General features: G+C 49.0%; 19 non-coding genes across 19 annotated transcripts; 13 read left to right on the top strand and 6 right to left on the bottom strand.

Moving 5' to 3' along the window:
* Positions 1 to 1,774: 1,774 nt before the first annotated feature.
* trnak-cuu (transfer RNA lysine (anticodon CUU)) lies at positions 1,775 to 1,847 on the top strand. The gene has a single exon. It is a non-coding gene; the product is annotated as a tRNA-Lys (tRNA).
* A 2,783-nt stretch (positions 1,848 to 4,630) lies between these two features.
* On the bottom strand, positions 4,631 to 4,713 carry trnal-cag (transfer RNA leucine (anticodon CAG)). Its single transcript has one exon. It is a non-coding gene; the product is annotated as a tRNA-Leu (tRNA).
* Positions 4,714 to 4,992: 279 nt separating this feature from the next.
* On the top strand, positions 4,993 to 5,064 carry trnam-cau (transfer RNA methionine (anticodon CAU)). The gene has a single exon. It is a non-coding gene; the product is annotated as a tRNA-Met (tRNA).
* An 821-nt stretch (positions 5,065 to 5,885) lies between these two features.
* Positions 5,886 to 5,958, top strand: trnak-cuu (transfer RNA lysine (anticodon CUU)). Its single transcript has one exon. It is a non-coding gene; the product is annotated as a tRNA-Lys (tRNA).
* Positions 5,959 to 8,741: 2,783 nt separating this feature from the next.
* trnal-cag (transfer RNA leucine (anticodon CAG)) lies at positions 8,742 to 8,824 on the bottom strand. The gene has a single exon. It is a non-coding gene; the product is annotated as a tRNA-Leu (tRNA).
* A 279-nt stretch (positions 8,825 to 9,103) lies between these two features.
* trnam-cau (transfer RNA methionine (anticodon CAU)) lies at positions 9,104 to 9,175 on the top strand. The gene has a single exon. It is a non-coding gene; the product is annotated as a tRNA-Met (tRNA).
* Positions 9,176 to 9,996: 821 nt separating this feature from the next.
* trnak-cuu (transfer RNA lysine (anticodon CUU)) lies at positions 9,997 to 10,069 on the top strand. The gene has a single exon. It is a non-coding gene; the product is annotated as a tRNA-Lys (tRNA).
* Positions 10,070 to 12,852: 2,783 nt separating this feature from the next.
* On the bottom strand, positions 12,853 to 12,935 carry trnal-cag (transfer RNA leucine (anticodon CAG)). The gene has a single exon. It is a non-coding gene; the product is annotated as a tRNA-Leu (tRNA).
* A 279-nt stretch (positions 12,936 to 13,214) lies between these two features.
* trnam-cau (transfer RNA methionine (anticodon CAU)) lies at positions 13,215 to 13,286 on the top strand. The gene has a single exon. It is a non-coding gene; the product is annotated as a tRNA-Met (tRNA).
* An 821-nt stretch (positions 13,287 to 14,107) lies between these two features.
* On the top strand, positions 14,108 to 14,180 carry trnak-cuu (transfer RNA lysine (anticodon CUU)). Its single transcript has one exon. It is a non-coding gene; the product is annotated as a tRNA-Lys (tRNA).
* A 2,783-nt stretch (positions 14,181 to 16,963) lies between these two features.
* On the bottom strand, positions 16,964 to 17,046 carry trnal-cag (transfer RNA leucine (anticodon CAG)). The gene has a single exon. It is a non-coding gene; the product is annotated as a tRNA-Leu (tRNA).
* Positions 17,047 to 17,325: 279 nt separating this feature from the next.
* On the top strand, positions 17,326 to 17,397 carry trnam-cau (transfer RNA methionine (anticodon CAU)). The gene has a single exon. It is a non-coding gene; the product is annotated as a tRNA-Met (tRNA).
* Positions 17,398 to 18,218: 821 nt separating this feature from the next.
* Positions 18,219 to 18,291, top strand: trnak-cuu (transfer RNA lysine (anticodon CUU)). The gene has a single exon. It is a non-coding gene; the product is annotated as a tRNA-Lys (tRNA).
* A 2,783-nt stretch (positions 18,292 to 21,074) lies between these two features.
* trnal-cag (transfer RNA leucine (anticodon CAG)) lies at positions 21,075 to 21,157 on the bottom strand. The gene has a single exon. It is a non-coding gene; the product is annotated as a tRNA-Leu (tRNA).
* Positions 21,158 to 21,436: 279 nt separating this feature from the next.
* On the top strand, positions 21,437 to 21,508 carry trnam-cau (transfer RNA methionine (anticodon CAU)). Its single transcript has one exon. It is a non-coding gene; the product is annotated as a tRNA-Met (tRNA).
* An 821-nt stretch (positions 21,509 to 22,329) lies between these two features.
* trnak-cuu (transfer RNA lysine (anticodon CUU)) lies at positions 22,330 to 22,402 on the top strand. The gene has a single exon. It is a non-coding gene; the product is annotated as a tRNA-Lys (tRNA).
* A 2,783-nt stretch (positions 22,403 to 25,185) lies between these two features.
* trnal-cag (transfer RNA leucine (anticodon CAG)) lies at positions 25,186 to 25,268 on the bottom strand. The gene has a single exon. It is a non-coding gene; the product is annotated as a tRNA-Leu (tRNA).
* A 279-nt stretch (positions 25,269 to 25,547) lies between these two features.
* On the top strand, positions 25,548 to 25,619 carry trnam-cau (transfer RNA methionine (anticodon CAU)). The gene has a single exon. It is a non-coding gene; the product is annotated as a tRNA-Met (tRNA).
* An 821-nt stretch (positions 25,620 to 26,440) lies between these two features.
* Positions 26,441 to 26,513, top strand: trnak-cuu (transfer RNA lysine (anticodon CUU)). Its single transcript has one exon. It is a non-coding gene; the product is annotated as a tRNA-Lys (tRNA).
* Positions 26,514 to 26,651: the final 138 nt, after the last annotated feature.

Genomic DNA, 26,651 nt, shown 5'->3' with positions numbered 1-26,651 from the left:
TTTTCATGCGCTCCTCTGGGAGGAATGAAAAGAAAAGACGAAACCGGAAACAGTAGTAGCCGCAAGAGGAAGTGTCTTCAAGCGCCAAGCAAGCGCTCCTCGTTAGTATAGTGGTGCGTATCCCCGCCTGTCACGTGGGAGACCAGGGATGGATTGCTTGACGGCGAGCCAGGTTGCTTTTCTCCCATCAGATTCCAACCGCTAATGCTAACGCAGTGTGTGGGAGCTTACATGCTTTTCCTTTCCCGTCTTTTTCGGACGACTATTCCAAAGGGGTAACCTGAAGGAATAGGGGCCTGAAGACACGAGGCATTCTTAAACCAGCACTGGGCTGCACGGCCTTCTGTTGTGATCAGGTTATATTCGAGTCAAAAAGCCAGAGCATCCGCTTCCATCCTATGGAGCACGAGCTAAATCGGAAGAGGCAGGGGATACACCTACGCCTATCGGCGCACGTTCCCCGCGGCAGGCTGCTTCACCCATTTGCACCCGACTGGAGACGGCACTGAGCAAGCTTTTTGTCAGGAGTGGGATTCGAACCCACGCCTCCAGGGGAGACTGCAACCTGAACGCAGCGCCTTAGACCGCTCGGCCATCCTGACGCGGGCCCCCTGTCCCGGGGCGGTCTGATGAGCCACCGCGATCCCACTACGCTCCTCGAGTATCGCACTGTTATTAATACTACAGTGTGACTCCAGCATTAAAATGTTTGGAAAATGTGTTGGCTTTTATAATCCAGTGTAGAGCAGCATGTGATGATTTGTGCTACAACACCAAGCGCTCAAAGTGACGTCTGCGTTTGTCGTTGAAACTTTCAACTCTTTCATCACTTATGTAGGAAATAAAAAGAGCAGTTGTGCGCCACACGCAGAGAGGCCGTCAGCAGAGTGGCGCAGCGGAAGCGTGCTGGGCCCATAACCCAGAGGTCGATGGATCGAAACCATCCTCTGCTACATGTGTCCTATGCACGATTCATAAGCATGCCATTGGGTTAGCAAAGTGCCTTCAAATAGTCTGCATCTCCCTTTCTTTAAATTCTGTCCTGAGTTTCTCTCTCGTGTGTGTTTGTGCAAGCTTGACACTTGCGGGACTCTTTAATCTTCACCAATACGGAGATGACCAAATGTGTCTTCGGTTGTTCTGAGGTCTTTGATAGTTTCTTTGAAAGCTTCAACTGAACCTCGAAATCGAAGCAGTTATGTTTATATTGATTTCTCGCGTTAATCATTACGAACCAGGAACAGCCAGCACACTCGGTCGCATTAGTAATTATGTCACGTCTCTACTTAGCAGAGCATTCAAAGGCCCACTGGAAGTAGTAAAGCACTAAAACACTGCAAAACTGAACTCGGGAAAATCATACTGGGAGCTCTGAGCGATGTCTGCATCCAAGCCATCCAATACGGACTCTGAAACCTTGGAATATCAACCGTATGATGCGCTACCTTTTACCTGGAGCAAAACGATGGAATTAGAAGAATGCTTACCGCAGGATACAACTGTGCCGCTGTTATTTGGAGCACGGTTTTCACTTGCATGAAAACTACAGCAGAACGTAGAAGGATGATCACTGAGGAGTCCACGCGGGCATGCTGAGGAGATTGTAGGTCGTACATTTCAATGATTACTGACATTTGCGCTGCTGGAGGTACAGTAATCAACAAAGAACAGGGTGTGCTACTCTCGAATCCGGTCAGCACATGATGAAAAGCCAGGAAGTATACCTTGTCAAATTGCCGTCAACAGGGACAAGTTAACCACCAGCTCCACCGGCGCCCGGCTAGCTCAGTCGGTAGAGCATGAGACTCTTAATCTCAGGGTCGTGGGTTCGAGCCCCACGTTGGGCGGTGCCCGTCTCCTTATTAACAAAGTTTCCCGCTCATCCTTGAACCTCTTACACCTCGATGGTACCGAGCACTGCGTTTTAATGCACAGGTGTGATCAAACCGAGATGAAAAGGGCGTATCTAGCTCCTTGCCCGAGAGATAAATCAAAGGTTCCGCAGATAATCCCTTGGCTCCGGTCACCCGGACGCAGATAGGAGCTGCAGCCATCATAACTTGTATGAAAACTAAGAAGAGCTCCTGTCTATTTACAGTTTCATTTACTCTAGCGTTTCCTTAAACATTGCGTGTACGAAGGCTAAGAAATTGGAGAGCTATTCTAATACAATAACTATTAGGAATCTTTTCGGCATAACAGTTTCACTGTGATTTTGCAGGTAACACGTACGTTGGGAAAACATTTTGAACGCGATCAATAACCGCACTGGAAAAATGTGGGAAAGAAAGGGCGAAAAGCGACTCTTCAACATGTGGAAATATCTTCCTGAGCGGAGCCCTCTTCTCGAAGCTCAACACTCTGCAAGAGTCACTTCTCCCAACTTGCGCCCGCAGGTTTCCGTAGTGTGCCTGCAAAGAGCCATCCGCTTGAGACAGGTGCACCTCCCGATTTCATTGAACTAAGCTAGATGCACAATTTCTAACGCAGCCTTCATCACAATAGACAGTTCATTTCTCGAAAGCTTGTCGTAAAAAAAGGAAACAAAGAACGAAAACGTATAGCTGACAATCTTCTGAAGATGCAGATTCAGCTTTGGGGAAATGGACATTTTATGTATGCAGATGCTTTTCAAGCGCTGGTTTTAGAACGTCGCTGTGCTTCCAGCATCCTTTTCAGCCTTCTAAACTGGCTACCGAGGTGCCGATCACATTGTAAAGCGGTTGAGAGGCCGGAGCTGCTCAAACCGCTCTTGCCGTTTCCCATCAATCAAAAGCACTATGTTGTTTCTTTGTATGGAAAGCTTTTCAAGTCTGGCATCGACACGCACCTTTCCTGAAACGTCCAAAAGGTGAATGCCTCGCAAAGAAATCCAGTCTACCTTCAGGGGGCATGATGTTGAAATCGGAATGAGCCCTGGGTGGGCTTGAAGCAGCAGCTGTTCAGTTAACAACTGCACAGAAACGCACCCCGCTTGCTTTGTATCATTCGCAAGTTTGTGGTTAAAGAGTAAAAAAGGCTGGAATTCTTCTGCCAGCCGGCAGGATTTCTTCTGCACTCACCCAGAAAAGCCAAGAATTGTATTTCATCTTTCGCAAGCTGTATTTTCCAGGAGGAGAATGAATACTTGCATTAAACTGAATCAAGCCGACAGAGACGCACAGCCGTTGTTTTTCTCCATGGGAAGTTTTTCGTTAAGGAAAAACACCGTTGTCATTTTCTTGCCAGCCGGCGGTATTTCTTGTGCAGCGATGAGCCAGATTTGTATTTCGTATTTCGCAAGTTGTGTGAATTTCTTGAAGTTGAAAGTGAATTCGCTCCAGAAAAGAAATGTCGCTTGAAAGCCGAGGCTGTTTGTTAAACCGCAGGACCTGAGCTTGCGTTCTGTTTCTCATGGCGTTCGCAAAGGCGATTCCTGCCTTTAAAACTGCTGTGTCTGCGACTGAAAGTGGCGTGTGTCGCAGCTTCTAAAGTCTTGTTGACGCTCCTCGATGTTGCTTTCTCTCTGCCTAAGGAAGTTCGATTGTCGCGTCGGAACGGGGAGACCTAATCCTTCCAGCTTTAAGCCACCCTTCAGTCTTCTGAAGGGTGTCCGAGTGCTAGCATGTCATTTGGCTTTTTTTGGGGGGAAGCGGAGAGCGACATTGAAAAAGGTTACCGCCGCCGCCTCGCCCTCCGTGTTAAATGATTGCAAGCCGGCGGCGGCGGCGCTCCCTGTAGTCGTGGCCGAGCGGTTAAGGCGATGGGCTAGAAAGCCATTGGGGTCTCCCCGCGTCGGCTCGAATCCTGCCGACTACGGCGCCCTTCTCCTGTCGCTTCGGCCTGCCCAGAAAAAGGCGGAGTGCCGTTTCTCTCTTCCTGCTTCTTGTACAAACGCTAAATCGCTTGGACCTGCTGCCTTGGAAGTAATGTCTTCAACATCCACCAGTGACATTTCACAGCTGGAAGCACACTGCCACGCTTTTGGCATTGGCATGTCTTGCGCCCTACTTCCAGCCTTTGAAGACCTAAGTATTCAAACTGAAAGAACCGGCTGAATGAGTGTTTGCAGTGCACCAGGAGGAGCAGGGACCATAGCATTGGAGGGGTGAGGATGGCGCAGATGGAAACGTTTTCATGCGCTCCTCTGGGAGGAATGAAAAGAAAAGACGAAACCGGAAACAGTAGTAGCCGCAAGAGGAAGTGTCTTCAAGCGCCAAGCAAGCGCTCCTCGTTAGTATAGTGGTGCGTATCCCCGCCTGTCACGTGGGAGACCAGGGATGGATTGCTTGACGGCGAGCCAGGTTGCTTTTCTCCCATCAGATTCCAACCGCTAATGCTAACGCAGTGTGTGGGAGCTTACATGCTTTTCCTTTCCCGTCTTTTTCGGACGACTATTCCAAAGGGGTAACCTGAAGGAATAGGGGCCTGAAGACACGAGGCATTCTTAAACCAGCACTGGGCTGCACGGCCTTCTGTTGTGATCAGGTTATATTCGAGTCAAAAAGCCAGAGCATCCGCTTCCATCCTATGGAGCACGAGCTAAATCGGAAGAGGCAGGGGATACACCTACGCCTATCGGCGCACGTTCCCTGCGGCAGGCTGCTTCACCCATTTGCACCCGACTGGAGACGGCACTGAGCAAGCTTTTTGTCAGGAGTGGGATTCGAACCCACGCCTCCAGGGGAGACTGCGACCTGAACGCAGCGCCTTAGACCGCTCGGCCATCCTGACGCGGGCCCCCCGTCCCGGGGCGGTCTGATGAGCCACCGCGATCCCACTACGCTCCTCGAGTATCGCACTGTTATTAATACTACAGTGTGACTCCAGCATTAAAATGTTTGGAAAATGTGTCGGCTTTTATAATCCAGTGTAGAGCAGCATGTGATGATTTGTGCTACAACACCAAGCGCTCAAAGTGACGTCTGCGTTTGTCGTTGAAACTTTCAACTCTTTCATCACTTATGTAGGAAATAAAAAGAGCAGTTGTGCGCCACACGCAGAGAGGCCGTCAGCAGAGTGGCGCAGCGGAAGCGTGCTGGGCCCATAACCCAGAGGTCGATGGATCGAAACCATCCTCTGCTACATGTGTCCTATGCACGATTCATAAGCATGCCATTGGGTTAGCAAAGTGCCTTCAAATAGTCTGCATCTCCCTTTCTTTAAATTCTGTCCTGAGTTTCTCTCTCGTGTGTGTTTGTGCAAGCTTGACACTTGCGGGACTCTTTAATCTTCACCAATACGGAGATGACCAAATGTGTCTTCGGTTGTTCTGAGGTCTTTGATAGTTTCTTTGAAAGCTTCAACTGAACCTCGAAATCGAAGCAGTTATGTTTATATTGATTTCTCGCGTTAATCATTACGAACCAGGAACAGCCAGCACACTCGGTCGCATTAGTAATTATGTCACGTCTCTACTTAGCAGAGCATTCAAAGGCCCACTGGAAGTAGTAAAGCACTAAAACACTGCAAAACTGAACTCGGGAAAATCATACTGGGAGCTCTGAGCGATGTCTGCATCCAAGCCATCCAATACGGACTCTGAAACCTTGGAATATCAACACTATGATGCGCTACCTTTTACCTGGAGCAAAACGATGGAATTAGAAGAATGCTTACCGCAGGATACAACTGTGCCGCTGTTATTTGGAGCACGGTTTTCACTTGCATGAAAACTACAGCAGAACGTAGAAGGATGATCACTGAGGAGTCCACGCGGGCATGCTGAGGAGATTGTAGGTCGTACATTTCAATGATTACTGACATTTGCGCTGCTGGAGGTACAGTAATCAACAAAGAACAGGGTGTGCTACTCTCGAATCCGGTCAGCACATGATGAAAAGCCAGGAAGTATACCTTGTCAAATTGCCGTCAACAGGGACAAGTTAACCCCCAGCTCCACCGGCGCCCGGCTAGCTCAGTCGGTAGAGCATGAGACTCTTAATCTCAGGGTCGTGGGTTCGAGCCCCACGTTGGGCGGTGCCCGTCTCCTTATTAACAAAGTTTCCCGCTCATCCTTGAACCTCTTACACCTCGATGGTACCGAGCACTGCGTTTTAATGCACAGGTGTGATCAAACCGAGATGAAAAGGGCGTATCTAGCTCCTTGCCCGAGAGATAAATCAAAGGTTCCGCAGATAATCCCTTGGCTCCGGTCACCCGGACGCAGATAGGAGCTGCAGCCATCATAACTTGTATGAAAACTAAGAAGAGCTCCTGTCTATTTACAGTTTCATTTACTCTAGCGTTTCCTTAAACATTGCGTGTACGAAGGCTAAGAAATTGGAGAGCTATTCTAATACAATAACTATTAGGAATCTTTTCGGCATAACAGTTTCACTGTGATTTTGCAGGTAACACGTACGTTGGGAAAACATTTTGAACGCGATCAATAACCGCACTGGAAAAATGTGGGAAAGAAAGGGCGAAAAGCGACTCTTCAACATGTGGAAATATCTTCCTGAGCGGAGCCCTCTTCTCGAAGCTCAACACTCTGCAAGAGTCACTTCTCCCAACTTGCGCCCGCAGGTTTCCGTAGTGTGCCTGCAAAGAGCCATCCGCTTGAGACAGGTGCACCTCCCGATTTCATTGAACTAAGCTAGATGCACAATTTCTAACGCAGCCTTCATCACAATAGACAGTTCATTTCTCGAAAGCTTGTCGTAAAAAAAGGAAACAAAGAACGAAAACGTATAGCTGACAATCTTCTGAAGATGCAGATTCAGCTTTGGGGAAATGGACATTTTATGTATGCAGATGCTTTTCAAGCGCTGGTTTTAGAACGTCGCTGTGCTTCCAGCATCCTTTTCAGCCTTCTAAACTGGCTACCGAGGTGCCGATCACATTGTAAAGCGGTTGAGAGGCCGGAGCTGCTCAAACCGCTCTTGCCGTTTCCCATCAATCAAAAGCACTATGTTGTTTCTTTGTATGGAAAGCTTTTCAAGTCTGGCATCGACACGCACCTTTCCTGAAACGTCCAAAAGGTGAATGCTTCGCAAAGAAATCCAGTCTACCTTCAGGGGGCATGATGTTGAAATCGGAATGAGCCCTGGGTGGGCTTGAAGCAGCAGCTGTTCAGTTAACAGCTGCACAGAAACGCACCCCGCTTGCTTTGTATCATTCGCAAGTTTGTGGTTAAAGAGTAAAAAAGGCTGGAATTCTTCTGCCAGCCGGCAGGATTTCTTCTGCACTCACCCAGAAAAGCCAAGAATTGTATTTCATCTTTCGCAAGCTGTATTTTCCAGGAGGAGAATGAATACTTGCATTAAACTGAATCAAGCCGACAGAGACGCACAGCCGTTGTTTTTCTCCATGGGAAGTTTTTCGTTAAGGAAAAACACCGTTGTCATTTTCTTGCCAGCCGGCGGTATTTCTTGTGCAGCGATGAGCCAGATTTGTATTTCGTATTTCGCAAGTTGTGTGAATTTCTTGAAGTTGAAAGTGAATTCGCTCCAGAAAAGAAATGTCGCTTGAAAGCCGAGGCTGTTTGTTAAACCGCAGGACCTGAGCTTGCGTTCTGTTTCTCATGGCGTTCGCAAAGGCGATTCCTGCCTTTAAAACTGCTGTGTCTGCGACTGAAAGTGGCGTGTGTCGCAGCTTCTAAAGTCTTGTTGACGCTCCTCGATGTTGCTTTCTCTCTGCCTAAGGAAGTTCGATTGTCGCGTCGGAACGGGGAGACCTAATCCTTCCAGCTTTAAGCCACCCTTCAGTCTTCTGAAGGGTGTCCGAGTGCTAGCATGTCATTTGGCTTTTTTTGGGGGGAAGCGGAGAGCGACATTGAAAAAGGTTACCGCCGCCGCCTCGCCCTCCGTGTTAAATGATTGCAAGCCGGCGGCGGCGGCGCTCCCTGTAGTCGTGGCCGAGCGGTTAAGGCGATGGGCTAGAAAGCCATTGGGGTCTCCCCGCGTCGGCTCGAATCCTGCCGACTACGGCGCCCTTCTCCTGTCGCTTCGGCCTGCCCAGAAAAAGGCGGAGTGCCGTTTCTCTCTTCCTGCTTCTTGTACAAACGCTAAATCGCTTGGACCTGCTGCCTTGGAAGTAATGTCTTCAACATCCACCAGTGACATTTCACAGCTGGAAGCACACTGCCACGCTTTTGGCATTGGCATGTCTTGCGCCCTACTTCCAGCCTTTGAAGACCTAAGTATTCAAACTGAAAGAACCGGCTGAATGAGTGTTTGCAGTGCACCAGGAGGAGCAGGGACCATAGCATTGGAGGGGTGAGGATGGCGCAGATGGAAACGTTTTCATGCGCTCCTCTGGGAGGAATGAAAAGAAAAGACGAAACCGGAAACAGTAGTAGCCGCAAGAGGAAGTGTCTTCAAGCGCCAAGCAAGCGCTCCTCGTTAGTATAGTGGTGCGTATCCCCGCCTGTCACGTGGGAGACCAGGGATGGATTGCTTGACGGCGAGCCAGGTTGCTTTTCTCCCATCAGATTCCAACCGCTAATGCTAACGCAGTGTGTGGGAGCTTACATGCTTTTCCTTTCCCGTCTTTTTCGGACGACTATTCCAAAGGGGTAACCTGAAGGAATAGGGGCCTGAAGACACGAGGCATTCTTAAACCAGCACTGGGCTGCACGGCCTTCTGTTGTGATCAGGTTATATTCGAGTCAAAAAGCCAGAGCATCCGCTTCCATCCTATGGAGCACGAGCTAAATCGGAAGAGGCAGGGGATACACCTACGCCTATCGGCGCACGTTCCCTGCGGCAGGCTGCTTCACCCATTTGCACCCGACTGGAGACGGCACTGAGCAAGCTTTTTGTCAGGAGTGGGATTCGAACCCACGCCTCCAGGGGAGACTGCGACCTGAACGCAGCGCCTTAGACCGCTCGGCCATCCTGACGCGGGCCCCCCGTCCCGGGGCGGTCTGATGAGCCACCGCGATCCCACTACGCTCCTCGAGTATCGCACTGTTATTAATACTACAGTGTGACTCCAGCATTAAAATGTTTGGAAAATGTGTCGGCTTTTATAATCCAGTGTAGAGCAGCATGTGATGATTTGTGCTACAACACCAAGCGCTCAAAGTGACGTCTGCGTTTGTCGTTGAAACTTTCAACTCTTTCATCACTTATGTAGGAAATAAAAAGAGCAGTTGTGCGCCACACGCAGAGAGGCCGTCAGCAGAGTGGCGCAGCGGAAGCGTGCTGGGCCCATAACCCAGAGGTCGATGGATCGAAACCATCCTCTGCTACATGTGTCCTATGCACGATTCATAAGCATGCCATTGGGTTAGCAAAGTGCCTTCAAATAGTCTGCATCTCCCTTTCTTTAAATTCTGTCCTGAGTTTCTCTCTCGTGTGTGTTTGTGCAAGCTTGACACTTGCGGGACTCTTTAATCTTCACCAATACGGAGATGACCAAATGTGTCTTCGGTTGTTCTGAGGTCTTTGATAGTTTCTTTGAAAGCTTCAACTGAACCTCGAAATCGAAGCAGTTATGTTTATATTGATTTCTCGCGTTAATCATTACGAACCAGGAACAGCCAGCACACTCGGTCGCATTAGTAATTATGTCACGTCTCTACTTAGCAGAGCATTCAAAGGCCCACTGGAAGTAGTAAAGCACTAAAACACTGCAAAACTGAACTCGGGAAAATCATACTGGGAGCTCTGAGCGATGTCTGCATCCAAGCCATCCAATACGGACTCTGAAACCTTGGAATATCAACACTATGATGCGCTACCTTTTACCTGGAGCAAAACGATGGAATTAGAAGAATGCTTACCGCAGGATACAACTGTGCCGCTGTTATTTGGAGCACGGTTTTCACTTGCATGAAAACTACAGCAGAACGTAGAAGGATGATCACTGAGGAGTCCACGCGGGCATGCTGAGGAGATTGTAGGTCGTACATTTCAATGATTACTGACATTTGCGCTGCTGGAGGTACAGTAATCAACAAAGAACAGGGTGTGCTACTCTCGAATCCGGTCAGCACATGATGAAAAGCCAGGAAGTATACCTTGTCAAATTGCCGTCAACAGGGACAAGTTAACCACCAGCTCCACCGGCGCCCGGCTAGCTCAGTCGGTAGAGCATGAGACTCTTAATCTCAGGGTCGTGGGTTCGAGCCCCACGTTGGGCGGTGCCCGTCTCCTTATTAACAAAGTTTCCCGCTCATCCTTGAACCTCTTACACCTCGATGGTACCGAGCACTGCGTTTTAATGCACAGGTGTGATCAAACCGAGATGAAAAGGGCGTATCTAGCTCCTTGCCCGAGAGATAAATCAAAGGTTCCGCAGATAATCCCTTGGCTCCGGTCACCCGGACGCAGATAGGAGCTGCAGCCATCATAACTTGTATGAAAACTAAGAAGAGCTCCTGTCTATTTACAGTTTCATTTACTCTAGCGTTTCCTTAAACATTGCGTGTACGAAGGCTAAGAAATTGGAGAGCTATTCTAATACAATAACTATTAGGAATCTTTTCGGCATAACAGTTTCACTGTGATTTTGCTGGTAACACGTACGTTGGGAAAACATTTTGAACGCGATCAATAACCGCACTGGAAAAATGTGGGAAAGAAAGGGCGAAAAGCGACTCTTCAACATGTGGAAATATCTTCCTGAGCGGAGCCCTCTTCTCGAAGCTCAACACTCTGCAAGAGTCACTTCTCCCAACTTGCGCCCGCAGGTTTCCGTAGTGTGCCTGCAAAGAGCCATCCGCTTGAGACAGGTGCACCTCCCGATTTCATTGAACTAAGCTAGATGCACAATTTCTAACGCAGCCTTCATCACAATAGACAGTTCATTTCTCGAAAGCTTGTCGTAAAAAAAGGAAACAAAGAACGAAAACGTATAGCTGACAATCTTCTGAAGATGCAGATTCAGCTTTGGGGAAATGGACATTTTATGTATGCAGATGCTTTTCAAGCGCTGGTTTTAGAACGTCGCTGTGCTTCCAGCATCCTTTTCAGCCTTCTAAACTGGCTACCGAGGTGCCGATCACATTGTAAAGCGGTTGAGAGGCCGGAGCTGCTCAAACCGCTCTTGCCGTTTCCCATCAATCAAAAGCACTATGTTGTTTCTTTGTATGGAAAGCTTTTCAAGTCTGGCATCGACACGCACCTTTCCTGAAACGTCCAAAAGGTGAATGCTTCGCAAAGAAATCCAGTCTACCTTCAGGGGGCATGATGTTGAAATCGGAATGAGCCCTGGGTGGGCTTGAAGCAGCAGCTGTTCAGTTAACAGCTGCACAGAAACGCACCCCGCTTGCTTTGTATCATTCGCAAGTTTGTGGTTAAAGAGTAAAAAAGGCTGGAATTCTTCTGCCAGCCGGCAGGATTTCTTCTGCACTCACCCAGAAAAGCCAAGAATTGTATTTCATCTTTCGCAAGCTGTATTTTCCAGGAGGAGAATGAATACTTGCATTAAACTGAATCAAGCCGACAGAGACGCACAGCCGTTGTTTTTCTCCATGGGAAGTTTTTCGTTAAGGAAAAACACCGTTGTCATTTTCTTGCCAGCCGGCGGTATTTCTTGTGCAGCGATGAGCCAGATTTGTATTTCGTATTTCGCAAGTTGTGTGAATTTCTTGAAGTTGAAAGTGAATTCGCTCCAGAAAAGAAATGTCGCTTGAAAGCCGAGGCTGTTTGTTAAACCGCAGGACCTGAGCTTGCGTTCTGTTTCTCATGGCGTTCGCAAAGGCGATTCCTGCCTTTAAAACTGCTGTGTCTGCGACTGAAAGTGGCGTGTGTCGCAGCTTCTAAAGTCTTGTTGACGCTCCTCGATGTTGCTTTCTCTCTGCCTAAGGAAGTTCGATTGTCGCGTCGGAACGGGGAGACCTAATCCTTCCAGCTTTAAGCCACCCTTCAGTCTTCTGAAGGGTGTCCGAGTGCTAGCATGTCATTTGGCTTTTTTTGGGGGGAAGCGGAGAGCGACATTGAAAAAGGTTACCGCCGCCGCCTCGCCCTCCGTGTTAAATGATTGCAAGCCGGCGGCGGCGGCGCTCCCTGTAGTCGTGGCCGAGCGGTTAAGGCGATGGGCTAGAAAGCCATTGGGGTCTCCCCGCGTCGGCTCGAATCCTGCCGACTACGGCGCCCTTCTCCTGTCGCTTCGGCCTGCCCAGAAAAAGGCGGAGTGCCGTTTCTCTCTTCCTGCTTCTTGTACAAACGCTAAATCGCTTGGACCTGCTGCCTTGGAAGTAATGTCTTCAACATCCACCAGTGACATTTCACAGCTGGAAGCACACTGCCACGCTTTTGGCATTGGCATGTCTTGCGCCCTACTTCCAGCCTTTGAAGACCTAAGTATTCAAACTGAAAGAACCGGCTGAATGAGTGTTTGCAGTGCACCAGGAGGAGCAGGGACCATAGCATTGGAGGGGTGAGGATGGCGCAGATGGAAACGTTTTCATGCGCTCCTCTGGGAGGAATGAAAAGAAAAGACGAAACCGGAAACAGTAGTAGCCGCAAGAGGAAGTGTCTTCAAGCGCCAAGCAAGCGCTCCTCGTTAGTATAGTGGTGCGTATCCCCGCCTGTCACGTGGGAGACCAGGGATGGATTGCTTGACGGCGAGCCAGGTTGCTTTTCTCCCATCAGATTCCAACCGCTAATGCTAACGCAGTGTGTGGGAGCTTACATGCTTTTCCTTTCCCGTCTTTTTCGGACGACTATTCCAAAGGGGTAACCTGAAGGAATAGGGGCCTGAAGACACGAGGCATTCTTAAACCAGCACTGGGCTGCACGGCCTTCTGTTGTGATCAGGTTATATTCGAGTCAAAAAGCCAGAGCATCCGCTTCCATCCTATGGAGCACGAGCTAAATCGGAAGAGGCAGGGGATACACCTACGCCTATCGGCGCACGTTCCCTGCGGCAGGCTGCTTCACCCATTTGCACCCGACTGGAGACGGCACTGAGCAAGCTTTTTGTCAGGAGTGGGATTCGAACCCACGCCTCCAGGGGAGACTGCGACCTGAACGCAGCGCCTTAGACCGCTCGGCCATCCTGACGCGGGCCCCCCGTCCCGGGGCGGTCTGATGAGCCACCGCGATCCCACTACGCTCCTCGAGTATCGCACTGTTATTAATACTACAGTGTGACTCCAGCATTAAAATGTTTGGAAAATGTGTCGGCTTTTATAATCCAGTGTAGAGCAGCATGTGATGATTTGTGCTACAACACCAAGCGCTCAAAGTGACGTCTGCGTTTGTCGTTGAAACTTTCAACTCTTTCATCACTTATGTAGGAAATAAAAAGAGCAGTTGTGCGCCACACGCAGAGAGGCCGTCAGCAGAGTGGCGCAGCGGAAGCGTGCTGGGCCCATAACCCAGAGGTCGATGGATCGAAACCATCCTCTGCTACATGTGTCCTATGCACGATTCATAAGCATGCCATTGGGTTAGCAAAGTGCCTTCAAATAGTCTGCATCTCCCTTTCTTTAAATTCTGTCCTGAGTTTCTCTCTCGTGTGTGTTTGTGCAAGCTTGACACTTGCGGGACTCTTTAATCTTCACCAATACGGAGATGACCAAATGTGTCTTCGGTTGTTCTGAGGTCTTTGATAGTTTCTTTGAAAGCTTCAACTGAACCTCGAAATCGAAGCAGTTATGTTTATATTGATTTCTCGCGTTAATCATTACGAACCAGGAACAGCCAGCACACTCGGTCGCATTAGTAATTATGTCACGTCTCTACTTAGCAGAGCATTCAAAGGCCCACTGGAAGTAGTAAAGCACTAAAACACTGCAAAACTGAACTCGGGAAAATCATACTGGGAGCTCTGAGCGATGTCTGCATCCAAGCCATCCAATACGGACTCTGAAACCTTGGAATATCAACCGTATGATGCGCTACCTTTTACCTGGAGCAAAACGATGGAATTAGAAGAATGCTTACCGCAGGATACAACTGTGCCGCTGTTATTTGGAGCACGGTTTTCACTTGCATGAAAACTACAGCAGAACGTAGAAGGATGATCACTGAGGAGTCCACGCGGGCATGCTGAGGAGATTGTAGGTCGTACATTTCAATGATTACTGACATTTGCGCTGCTGGAGGTACAGTAATCAACAAAGAACAGGGTGTGCTACTCTCGAATCCGGTCAGCACATGATGAAAAGCCAGGAAGTATACCTTGTCAAATTGCCGTCAACAGGGACAAGTTAACCACCAGCTCCACCGGCGCCCGGCTAGCTCAGTCGGTAGAGCATGAGACTCTTAATCTCAGGGTCGTGGGTTCGAGCCCCACGTTGGGCGGTGCCCGTCTCCTTATTAACAAAGTTTCCCGCTCATCCTTGAACCTCTTACACCTCGATGGTACCGAGCACTGCGTTTTAATGCACAGGTGTGATCAAACCGAGATGAAAAGGGCGTATCTAGCTCCTTGCCCGAGAGATAAATCAAAGGTTCCGCAGATAATCCCTTGGCTCCGGTCACCCGGACGCAGATAGGAGCTGCAGCCATCATAACTTGTATGAAAACTAAGAAGAGCTCCTGTCTATTTACAGTTTCATTTACTCTAGCGTTTCCTTAAACATTGCGTGTACGAAGGCTAAGAAATTGGAGAGCTATTCTAATACAATAACTATTAGGAATCTTTTCGGCATAACAGTTTCACTGTGATTTTGCAGGTAACACGTACGTTGGGAAAACATTTTGAACGCGATCAATAACCGCACTGGAAAAATGTGGGAAAGAAAGGGCGAAAAGCGACTCTTCAACATGTGGAAATATCTTCCTGAGCGGAGCCCTCTTCTCGAAGCTCAACACTCTGCAAGAGTCACTTCTCCCAACTTGCGCCCGCAGGTTTCCGTAGTGTGCCTGCAAAGAGCCATCCGCTTGAGACAGGTGCACCTCCCGATTTCATTGAACTAAGCTAGATGCACAATTTCTAACGCAGCCTTCATCACAATAGACAGTTCATTTCTCGAAAGCTTGTCGTAAAAAAAGGAAACAAAGAACGAAAACGTATAGCTGACAATCTTCTGAAGATGCAGATTCAGCTTTGGGGAAATGGACATTTTATGTATGCAGATGCTTTTCAAGCGCTGGTTTTAGAACGTCGCTGTGCTTCCAGCATCCTTTTCAGCCTTCTAAACTGGCTACCGAGGTGCCGATCACATTGTAAAGCGGTTGAGAGGCCGGAGCTGCTCAAACCGCTCTTGCCGTTTCCCATCAATCAAAAGCACTATGTTGTTTCTTTGTATGGAAAGCTTTTCAAGTCTGGCATCGACACGCACCTTTCCTGAAACGTCCAAAAGGTGAATGCTTCGCAAAGAAATCCAGTCTACCTTCAGGGGGCATGATGTTGAAATCGGAATGAGCCCTGGGTGGGCTTGAAGCAGCAGCTGTTCAGTTAACAGCTGCACAGAAACGCACCCCGCTTGCTTTGTATCATTCGCAAGTTTGTGGTTAAAGAGTAAAAAAGGCTGGAATTCTTCTGCCAGCCGGCAGGATTTCTTCTGCACTCACCCAGAAAAGCCAAGAATTGTATTTCATCTTTCGCAAGCTGTATTTTCCAGGAGGAGAATGAATACTTGCATTAAACTGAATCAAGCCGACAGAGACGCACAGCCGTTGTTTTTCTCCATGGGAAGTTTTTCGTTAAGGAAAAACACCGTTGTCATTTTCTTGCCAGCCGGCGGTATTTCTTGTGCAGCGATGAGCCAGATTTGTATTTCGTATTTCGCAAGTTGTGTGAATTTCTTGAAGTTGAAAGTGAATTCGCTCCAGAAAAGAAATGTCGCTTGAAAGCCGAGGCTGTTTGTTAAACCGCAGGACCTGAGCTTGCGTTCTGTTTCTCATGGCGTTCGCAAAGGCGATTCCTGCCTTTAAAACTGCTGTGTCTGCGACTGAAAGTGGCGTGTGTCGCAGCTTCTAAAGTCTTGTTGACGCTCCTCGATGTTGCTTTCTCTCTGCCTAAGGAAGTTCGATTGTCGCGTCGGAACGGGGAGACCTAATCCTTCCAGCTTTAAGCCACCCTTCAGTCTTCTGAAGGGTGTCCGAGTGCTAGCATGTCATTTGGCTTTTTTTGGGGGGAAGCGGAGAGCGACATTGAAAAAGGTTACCGCCGCCGCCTCGCCCTCCGTGTTAAATGATTGCAAGCCGGCGGCGGCGGCGCTCCCTGTAGTCGTGGCCGAGCGGTTAAGGCGATGGGCTAGAAAGCCATTGGGGTCTCCCCGCGTCGGCTCGAATCCTGCCGACTACGGCGCCCTTCTCCTGTCGCTTCGGCCTGCCCAGAAAAAGGCGGAGTGCCGTTTCTCTCTTCCTGCTTCTTGTACAAACGCTAAATCGCTTGGACCTGCTGCCTTGGAAGTAATGTCTTCAACATCCACCAGTGACATTTCACAGCTGGAAGCACACTGCCACGCTTTTGGCATTGGCATGTCTTGCGCCCTACTTCCAGCCTTTGAAGACCTAAGTATTCAAACTGAAAGAACCGGCTGAATGAGTGTTTGCAGTGCACCAGGAGGAGCAGGGACCATAGCATTGGAGGGGTGAGGATGGCGCAGATGGAAACGTTTTCATGCGCTCCTCTGGGAGGAATGAAAAGAAAAGACGAAACCGGAAACAGTAGTAGCCGCAAGAGGAAGTGTCTTCAAGCGCCAAGCAAGCGCTCCTCGTTAGTATAGTGGTGCGTATCCCCGCCTGTCACGTGGGAGACCAGGGATGGATTGCTTGACGGCGAGCCAGGTTGCTTTTCTCCCATCAGATTCCAACCGCTAATGCTAACGCAGTGTGTGGGAGCTTACATGCTTTTCCTTTCCCGTCTTTTTCGGACGACTATTCCAAAGGGGTAACCTGAAGGAATAGGGGCCTGAAGACACGAGGCATTCTTAAACCAGCACTGGGCTGCACGGCCTTCTGTTGTGATCAGGTTATATTCGAGTCAAAAAGCCAGAGCATCCGCTTCCATCCTATGGAGCACGAGCTAAATCGGAAGAGGCAGGGGATACACCTACGCCTATCGGCGCACGTTCCCTGCGGCAGGCTGCTTCACCCATTTGCACCCGACTGGAGACGGCACTGAGCAAGCTTTTTGTCAGGAGTGGGATTCGAACCCACGCCTCCAGGGGAGACTGCGACCTGAACGCAGCGCCTTAGACCGCTCGGCCATCCTGACGCGGGCCCCCCGTCCCGGGGCGGTCTGATGAGCCACCGCGATCCCACTACGCTCCTCGAGTATCGCACTGTTATTAATACTACAGTGTGACTCCAGCATTAAAATGTTTGGAAAATGTGTCGGCTTTTATAATCCAGTGTAGAGCAGCATGTGATGATTTGTGCTACAACACCAAGCGCTCAAAGTGACGTCTGCGTTTGTCGTTGAAACTTTCAACTCTTTCATCACTTATGTAGGAAATAAAAAGAGCAGTTGTGCGCCACACGCAGAGAGGCCGTCAGCAGAGTGGCGCAGCGGAAGCGTGCTGGGCCCATAACCCAGAGGTCGATGGATCGAAACCATCCTCTGCTACATGTGTCCTATGCACGATTCATAAGCATGCCATTGGGTTAGCAAAGTGCCTTCAAATAGTCTGCATCTCCCTTTCTTTAAATTCTGTCCTGAGTTTCTCTCTCGTGTGTGTTTGTGCAAGCTTGACACTTGCGGGACTCTTTAATCTTCACCAATACGGAGATGACCAAATGTGTCTTCGGTTGTTCTGAGGTCTTTGATAGTTTCTTTGAAAGCTTCAACTGAACCTCGAAATCGAAGCAGTTATGTTTATATTGATTTCTCGCGTTAATCATTACGAACCAGGAACAGCCAGCACACTCGGTCGCATTAGTAATTATGTCACGTCTCTACTTAGCAGAGCATTCAAAGGCCCACTGGAAGTAGTAAAGCACTAAAACACTGCAAAACTGAACTCGGGAAAATCATACTGGGAGCTCTGAGCGATGTCTGCATCCAAGCCATCCAATACGGACTCTGAAACCTTGGAATATCAACACTATGATGCGCTACCTTTTACCTGGAGCAAAACGATGGAATTAGAAGAATGCTTACCGCAGGATACAACTGTGCCGCTGTTATTTGGAGCACGGTTTTCACTTGCATGAAAACTACAGCAGAACGTAGAAGGATGATCACTGAGGAGTCCACGCGGGCATGCTGAGGAGATTGTAGGTCGTACATTTCAATGATTACTGACATTTGCGCTGCTGGAGGTACAGTAATCAACAAAGAACAGGGTGTGCTACTCTCGAATCCGGTCAGCACATGATGAAAAGCCAGGAAGTATACCTTGTCAAATTGCCGTCAACAGGGACAAGTTAACCACCAGCTCCACCGGCGCCCGGCTAGCTCAGTCGGTAGAGCATGAGACTCTTAATCTCAGGGTCGTGGGTTCGAGCCCCACGTTGGGCGGTGCCCGTCTCCTTATTAACAAAGTTTCCCGCTCATCCTTGAACCTCTTACACCTCGATGGTACCGAGCACTGCGTTTTAATGCACAGGTGTGATCAAACCGAGATGAAAAGGGCGTATCTAGCTCCTTGCCCGAGAGATAAATCAAAGGTTCCGCAGATAATCCCTTGGCTCCGGTCACCCGGACGCAGATAGGAGCTGCAGCCATCATAACTTGTATGAAAACTAAGAAGAGCTCCTGTCTATTTACAGTTTCATTTACTCTAGCGTTTCCTTAAACATTGCGTGTACGAAGGCTAAGAAATTGGAGAGCTATTCTAATACAATAACTATTAGGAATCTTTTCGGCATAACAGTTTCACTGTGATTTTGCAGGTAACACGTACGTTGGGAAAACATTTTGAACGCGATCAATAACCGCACTGGAAAAATGTGGGAAAGAAAGGGCGAAAAGCGACTCTTCAACATGTGGAAATATCTTCCTGAGCGGAGCCCTCTTCTCGAAGCTCAACACTCTGCAAGAGTCACTTCTCCCAACTTGCGCCCGCAGGTTTCCGTAGTGTGCCTGCAAAGAGCCATCCGCTTGAGACAGGTGCACCTCCCGATTTCATTGAACTAAGCTAGATGCACAATTTCTAACGCAGCCTTCATCACAATAGACAGTTCATTTCTCGAAAGCTTGTCGTAAAAAAAGGAAACAAAGAACGAAAACGTATAGCTGACAATCTTCTGAAGATGCAGATTCAGCTTTGGGGAAATGGACATTTTATGTATGCAGATGCTTTTCAAGCGCTGGTTTTAGAACGTCGCTGTGCTTCCAGCATCCTTTTCAGCCTTCTAAACTGGCTACCGAGGTGCCGATCACATTGTAAAGCGGTTGAGAGGCCGGAGCTGCTCAAACCGCTCTTGCCGTTTCCCATCAATCAAAAGCACTATGTTGTTTCTTTGTATGGAAAGCTTTTCAAGTCTGGCATCGACACGCACCTTTCCTGAAACGTCCAAAAGGTGAATGCTTCGCAAAGAAATCCAGTCTACCTTCAGGGGGCATGATGTTGAAATCGGAATGAGCCCTGGGTGGGCTTGAAGCAGCAGCTGTTCAGTTAACAGCTGCACAGAAACGCACCCCGCTTGCTTTGTATCATTCGCAAGTTTGTGGTTAAAGAGTAAAAAAGGCTGGAATTCTTCTGCCAGCCGGCAGGATTTCTTCTGCACTCACCCAGAAAAGCCAAGAATTGTATTTCATCTTTCGCAAGCTGTATTTTCCAGGAGGAGAATGAATACTTGCATTAAACTGAATCAAGCCGACAGAGACGCACAGCCGTTGTTTTTCTCCATGGGAAGTTTTTCGTTAAGGAAAAACACCGTTGTCATTTTCTTGCCAGCCGGCGGTATTTCTTGTGCAGCGATGAGCCAGATTTGTATTTCGTATTTCGCAAGTTGTGTGAATTTCTTGAAGTTGAAAGTGAATTCGCTCCAGAAAAGAAATGTCGCTTGAAAGCCGAGGCTGTTTGTTAAACCGCAGGACCTGAGCTTGCGTTCTGTTTCTCATGGCGTTCGCAAAGGCGATTCCTGCCTTTAAAACTGCTGTGTCTGCGACTGAAAGTGGCGTGTGTCGCAGCTTCTAAAGTCTTGTTGACGCTCCTCGATGTTGCTTTCTCTCTGCCTAAGGAAGTTCGATTGTCGCGTCGGAACGGGGAGACCTAATCCTTCCAGCTTTAAGCCACCCTTCAGTCTTCTGAAGGGTGTCCGAGTGCTAGCATGTCATTTGGCTTTTTTTGGGGGGAAGCGGAGAGCGACATTGAAAAAGGTTACCGCCGCCGCCTCGCCCTCCGTGTTAAATGATTGCAAGCCGGCGGCGGCGGCGCTCCCTGTAGTCGTGGCCGAGCGGTTAAGGCGATGGGCTAGAAAGCCATTGGGGTCTCCCCGCGTCGGCTCGAATCCTGCCGACTACGGCGCCCTTCTCCTGTCGCTTCGGCCTGCCCAGAAAAAGGCGGAGTGCCGTTTCTCTCTTCCTGCTTCTTGTACAAACGCTAAATCGCTTGGACCTGCTGCCTTGGAAGTAATGTCTTCAACATCCACCAGTGACATTTCACAGCTGGAAGCACACTGCCACGCTTTTGGCATTGGCATGTCTTGCGCCCTACTTCCAGCCTTTGAAGACCTAAGTATTCAAACTGAAAGAACCGGCTGAATGAGTGTTTGCAGTGCACCAGGAGGAGCAGGGACCATAGCATTGGAGGGGTGAGGATGGCGCAGATGGAAACGTTTTCATGCGCTCCTCTGGGAGGAATGAAAAGAAAAGACGAAACCGGAAACAGTAGTAGCCGCAAGAGGAAGTGTCTTCAAGCGCCAAGCAAGCGCTCCTCGTTAGTATAGTGGTGCGTATCCCCGCCTGTCACGTGGGAGACCAGGGATGGATTGCTTGACGGCGAGCCAGGTTGCTTTTCTCCCATCAGATTCCAACCGCTAATGCTAACGCAGTGTGTGGGAGCTTACATGCTTTTCCTTTCCCGTCTTTTTCGGACGACTATTCCAAAGGGGTAACCTGAAGGAATAGGGGCCTGAAGACACGAGGCATTCTTAAACCAGCACTGGGCTGCACGGCCTTCTGTTGTGATCAGGTTATATTCGAGTCAAAAAGCCAGAGCATCCGCTTCCATCCTATGGAGCACGAGCTAAATCGGAAGAGGCAGGGGATACACCTACGCCTATCGGCGCACGTTCCCTGCGGCAGGCTGCTTCACCCATTTGCACCCGACTGGAGACGGCACTGAGCAAGCTTTTTGTCAGGAGTGGGATTCGAACCCACGCCTCCAGGGGAGACTGCGACCTGAACGCAGCGCCTTAGACCGCTCGGCCATCCTGACGCGGGCCCCCCGTCCCGGGGCGGTCTGATGAGCCACCGCGATCCCACTACGCTCCTCGAGTATCGCACTGTTATTAATACTACAGTGTGACTCCAGCATTAAAATGTTTGGAAAATGTGTCGGCTTTTATAATCCAGTGTAGAGCAGCATGTGATGATTTGTGCTACAACACCAAGCGCTCAAAGTGACGTCTGCGTTTGTCGTTGAAACTTTCAACTCTTTCATCACTTATGTAGGAAATAAAAAGAGCAGTTGTGCGCCACACGCAGAGAGGCCGTCAGCAGAGTGGCGCAGCGGAAGCGTGCTGGGCCCATAACCCAGAGGTCGATGGATCGAAACCATCCTCTGCTACATGTGTCCTATGCACGATTCATAAGCATGCCATTGGGTTAGCAAAGTGCCTTCAAATAGTCTGCATCTCCCTTTCTTTAAATTCTGTCCTGAGTTTCTCTCTCGTGTGTGTTTGTGCAAGCTTGACACTTGCGGGACTCTTTAATCTTCACCAATACGGAGATGACCAAATGTGTCTTCGGTTGTTCTGAGGTCTTTGATAGTTTCTTTGAAAGCTTCAACTGAACCTCGAAATCGAAGCAGTTATGTTTATATTGATTTCTCGCGTTAATCATTACGAACCAGGAACAGCCAGCACACTCGGTCGCATTAGTAATTATGTCACGTCTCTACTTAGCAGAGCATTCAAAGGCCCACTGGAAGTAGTAAAGCACTAAAACACTGCAAAACTGAACTCGGGAAAATCATACTGGGAGCTCTGAGCGATGTCTGCATCCAAGCCATCCAATACGGACTCTGAAACCTTGGAATATCAACACTATGATGCGCTACCTTTTACCTGGAGCAAAACGATGGAATTAGAAGAATGCTTACCGCAGGATACAACTGTGCCGCTGTTATTTGGAGCACGGTTTTCACTTGCATGAAAACTACAGCAGAACGTAGAAGGATGATCACTGAGGAGTCCACGCGGGCATGCTGAGGAGATTGTAGGTCGTACATTTCAATGATTACTGACATTTGCGCTGCTGGAGGTACAGTAATCAACAAAGAACAGGGTGTGCTACTCTCGAATCCGGTCAGCACATGATGAAAAGCCAGGAAGTATACCTTGTCAAATTGCCGTCAACAGGGACAAGTTAACCACCAGCTCCACCGGCGCCCGGCTAGCTCAGTCGGTAGAGCATGAGACTCTTAATCTCAGGGTCGTGGGTTCGAGCCCCACGTTGGGCGGTGCCCGTCTCCTTATTAACAAAGTTTCCCGCTCATCCTTGAACCTCTTACACCTCGATGGTACCGAGCACTGCGTTTTAATGCACAGGTGTGATCAAACCGAGATGAAAAGGGCGTATCTAGCTCCTTGCCCGAGAGATAAATCAAAGGTTCCGCAGATAATCCCTTGGCTCCGGTCACCCGGACGCAGATAGGAGCTGCAGCCATCATAACTTGTATGAAAACTAAGAAGAGCTCCTGTCTATTTACAGTTTCATTTACTCTAGCGTTTCCTTAAACATTGCGTGTACGAAGGCTAAGAAATTGGAGAGCTATTCTAATACAATAACTATTAGGAATCTTTTCGGCATAACAGTTTCACTGTGATTTTGCAGGTAACACGTACGTTGGGAAAACATTTTGAACGCGATCAATAACCGCACTGGAAAAATGTGGGAAAGAAAGGGCGAAAAGCGACTCTTCAACATGTGGAAATATCTTCCTGAGCGGAGCCCTCTTCTCGAAGCTCAACACTCTGCAAGAGTCACTTCTCCCAACTTGCGCCCGCAGGTTTCCGTAGTGTGCCTGCAAAGAGCCATCCGCTTGAGACAGGTGCACCTCCCGATTTCATTGAACTAAGCTAGATGCACAATTTCTAACGCAGCCTTCATCACAATAGACAGTTCATTTCTCGAAAGCTTGTCGTAAAAAAAGGAAACAAAGAACGAAAACGTATAGCTGACAATCTTCTGAAGATGCAGATTCAGCTTTGGGGAAATGGACATTTTATGTATGCAGATGCTTTTCAAGCGCTGGTTTTAGAACGTCGCTGTGCTTCCAGCATCCTTTTCAGCCTTCTAAACTGGCTACCGAGGTGCCGATCACATTGTAAAGCGGTTGAGAGGCCGGAGCTGCTCAAACCGCTCTTGCCGTTTCCCATCAATCAAAAGCACTATGTTGTTTCTTTGTATGGAAAGCTTTTCAAGTCTGGCATCGACACGCACCTTTCCTGAAACGTCCAAAAGGTGAATGCTTCGCAAAGAAATCCAGTCTACCTTCAGGGGGCATGATGTTGAAATCGGAATGAGCCCTGGGTGGGCTTGAAGCAGCAGCTGTTCAGTTAACAGCTGCACAGAAACGCACCCCGCTTGCTTTGTATCATTCGCAAGTTTGTGGTTAAAGAGTAAAAAAGGCTGGAATTCTTCTGCCAGCCGGCAGGATTTCTTCTGCACTCACCCAGAAAAGCCAAGAATTGTATTTCATCTTTCGCAAGCTGTATTTTCCAGGAGGAGAATGAATACTTGCATTAAACTGAATCAAGCCGACAGAGACGCACAGCCGTTGTTTTTCTCCATGGGAAGTTTTTCGTTAAGGAAAAACACCGTTGTCATTTTCTTGCCAGCCGGCGGTATTTCTTGTGCAGCGATGAGCCAGATTTGTATTTCGTATTTCGCAAGTTGTGTGAATTTCTTGAAGTTGAAAGTGAATTCGCTCCAGAAAAGAAATGTCGCTTGAAAGCCGAGGCTGTTTGTTAAACCGCAGGACCTGAGCTTGCGTTCTGTTTCTCATGGCGTTCGCAAAGGCGATTCCTGCCTTTAAAACTGCTGTGTCTGCGACTGAAAGTGGCGTGTGTCGCAGCTTCTAAAGTCTTGTTGACGCTCCTCGATGTTGCTTTCTCTCTGCCTAAGGAAGTTCGATTGTCGCGTCGGAACGGGGAGACCTAATCCTTCCAGCTTTAAGCCACCCTTCAGTCTTCTGAAGGGTGTCCGAGTGCTAGCATGTCATTTGGCTTTTTTTGGGGGGAAGCGGAGAGCGACATTGAAAAAGGTTACCGCCGCCGCCTCGCCCTCCGTGTTAAATGATTGCAAGCCGGCGGCGGCGGCGCTCCCTGTAGTCGTGGCCGAGCGGTTAAGGCGATGGGCTAGAAAGCCATTGGGGTCTCCCCGCGTCGGCTCGAATCCTGCCGACTACGGCGCCCTTCTCCTGTCGCTTCGGCCTGCCCAGAAAAAGGCGGAGTGCCGTTTCTCTCTTCCTGCTTCTTGTACAAACGCTAAATCGCTTGGACCTGCTGCCTTGGAAGTAATGTCTTCAACATCCACCAGTGACATTTCACAGCTGGAAGCACACTGCCACGCTTTTGGCATTGGCATGTCTTGCGCCCTACTTCCAGCCTTTGAAGACCTAAGTATTCAAACTGAAAGAACCGGCTGAATGAGTGTTTGCAGTGCACCAGGAGGAGCAGGGACCATAGCATTGGAGGGGTGAGGATGGCGCAGATGGAAACGTTTTCATGCGCTCCTCTGGGAGGAATGAAAAGAAAAGACGAAACCGGAAACAGTAGTAGCCGCAAGAGGAAGTGTCTTCAAGCGCCAAGCAAGCGCTCCTCGTTAGTATAGTGGTGCGTATCCCCGCCTGTCACGTGGGAGACCAGGGATGGATTGCTTGACGGCGAGCCAGGTTGCTTTTCTCCCATCAGATTCCAACCGCTAATGCTAACGCAGTGTGTGGGAGCTTACATGCTTTTCCTTTCCCGTCTTTTTCGGACGACTATTCCAAAGGGGTAACCTGAAGGAATAGGGGCCTGAAGACACGAGGCATTCTTAAACCAGCACTGGGCTGCACGGCCTTCTGTTGTGATCAGGTTATATTCGAGTCAAAAAGCCAGAGCATCCGCTTCCATCCTATGGAGCACGAGCTAAATCGGAAGAGGCAGGGGATACACCTACGCCTATCGGCGCACGTTCCCTGCGGCAGGCTGCTTCACCCATTTGCACCCGACTGGAGACGGCACTGAGCAAGCTTCTTGTCAGGAGTGGGATTCGAACCCACGCCTCCAGGGGAGACTGCGACCTGAACGCAGCGCCTTAGACCGCTCGGCCATCCTGACGCGGGCCCCCCGTCCCGGGGCGGTCTGATGAGCCACCGCGATCCCACTACGCTCCTCGAGTATCGCACTGTTATTAATACTACAGTGTGACTCCAGCATTAAAATGTTTGGAAAATGTGTCGGCTTTTATAATCCAGTGTAGAGCAGCATGTGATGATTTGTGCTACAACACCAAGCGCTCAAAGTGACGACTGCGTTTGTCGTTGAAACTTTCAACTCTTTCATCACTTATGTAGGAAATAAAAAGAGCAGTTGTGCGCCACACGCAGAGAGGCCGTCAGCAGAGTGGCGCAGCGGAAGCGTGCTGGGCCCATAACCCAGAGGTCGATGGATCGAAACCATCCTCTGCTACATGTGTCCTATGCACGATTCATAAGCATGCCATTGGGTTAGCAAAGTGCCTTCAAATAGTCTGCATCTCCCTTTCTTTAAATTCTGTCCTGAGTTTCTCTCTCGTGTGTGTTTGTGCAAGCTTGACACTTGCGGGACTCTTTAATCTTCACCAATACGGAGATGACCAAATGTGTCTTCGGTTGTTCTGAGGTCTTTGATAGTTTCTTTGAAAGCTTCAACTGAACCTCGAAATCGAAGCAGTTATGTTTATATTGATTTCTCGCGTTAATCATTACGAACCAGGAACAGCCAGCACACTCGGTCGCATTAGTAATTATGTCACGTCTCTACTTAGCAGAGCATTCAAAGGCCCACTGGAAGTAGTAAAGCACTAAAACACTGCAAAACTGAACTCGGGAAAATCATACTGGGAGCTCTGAGCGATGTCTGCATCCAAGCCATCCAATACGGACTCTGAAACCTTGGAATATCAACACTATGATGCGCTACCTTTTACCTGGAGCAAAACGATGGAATTAGAAGAATGCTTACCGCAGGATACAACTGTGCCGCTGTTATTTGGAGCACGGTTTTCACTTGCATGAAAACTACAGCAGAACGTAGAAGGATGATCACTGAGGAGTCCACGCGGGCATGCTGAGGAGATTGTAGGTCGTACATTTCAATGATTACTGACATTTGCGCTGCTGGAGGTACAGTAATCAACAAAGAACAGGGTGTGCTACTCTCGAATCCGGTCAGCACATGATGAAAAGCCAGGAAGTATACCTTGTCAAATTGCCGTCAACAGGGACAAGTTAACCACCAGCTCCACCGGCGCCCGGCTAGCTCAGTCGGTAGAGCATGAGACTCTTAATCTCAGGGTCGTGGGTTCGAGCCCCACGTTGGGCGGTGCCCGTCTCCTTATTAACAAAGTTTCCCGCTCATCCTTGAACCTCTTACACCTCGATGGTACCGAGCACTGCGTTTTAATGCACAGGTGTGATCAAACCGAGATGAAAAGGGCGTATCTAGCTCCTTGCCCGAGAG

Source organism: Lepisosteus oculatus, unplaced genomic scaffold (assembly GCF_040954835.1).
Source record: "Lepisosteus oculatus isolate fLepOcu1 unplaced genomic scaffold, fLepOcu1.hap2 HAP2_SCAFFOLD_75, whole genome shotgun sequence".
Classification (NCBI taxonomy): domain Eukaryota; kingdom Metazoa; phylum Chordata; class Actinopteri; order Semionotiformes; family Lepisosteidae; genus Lepisosteus; species Lepisosteus oculatus.
Note: the sequence above shows the minus strand (reverse complement) of the source record. Positions and strands in the feature narration are given on the sequence as shown.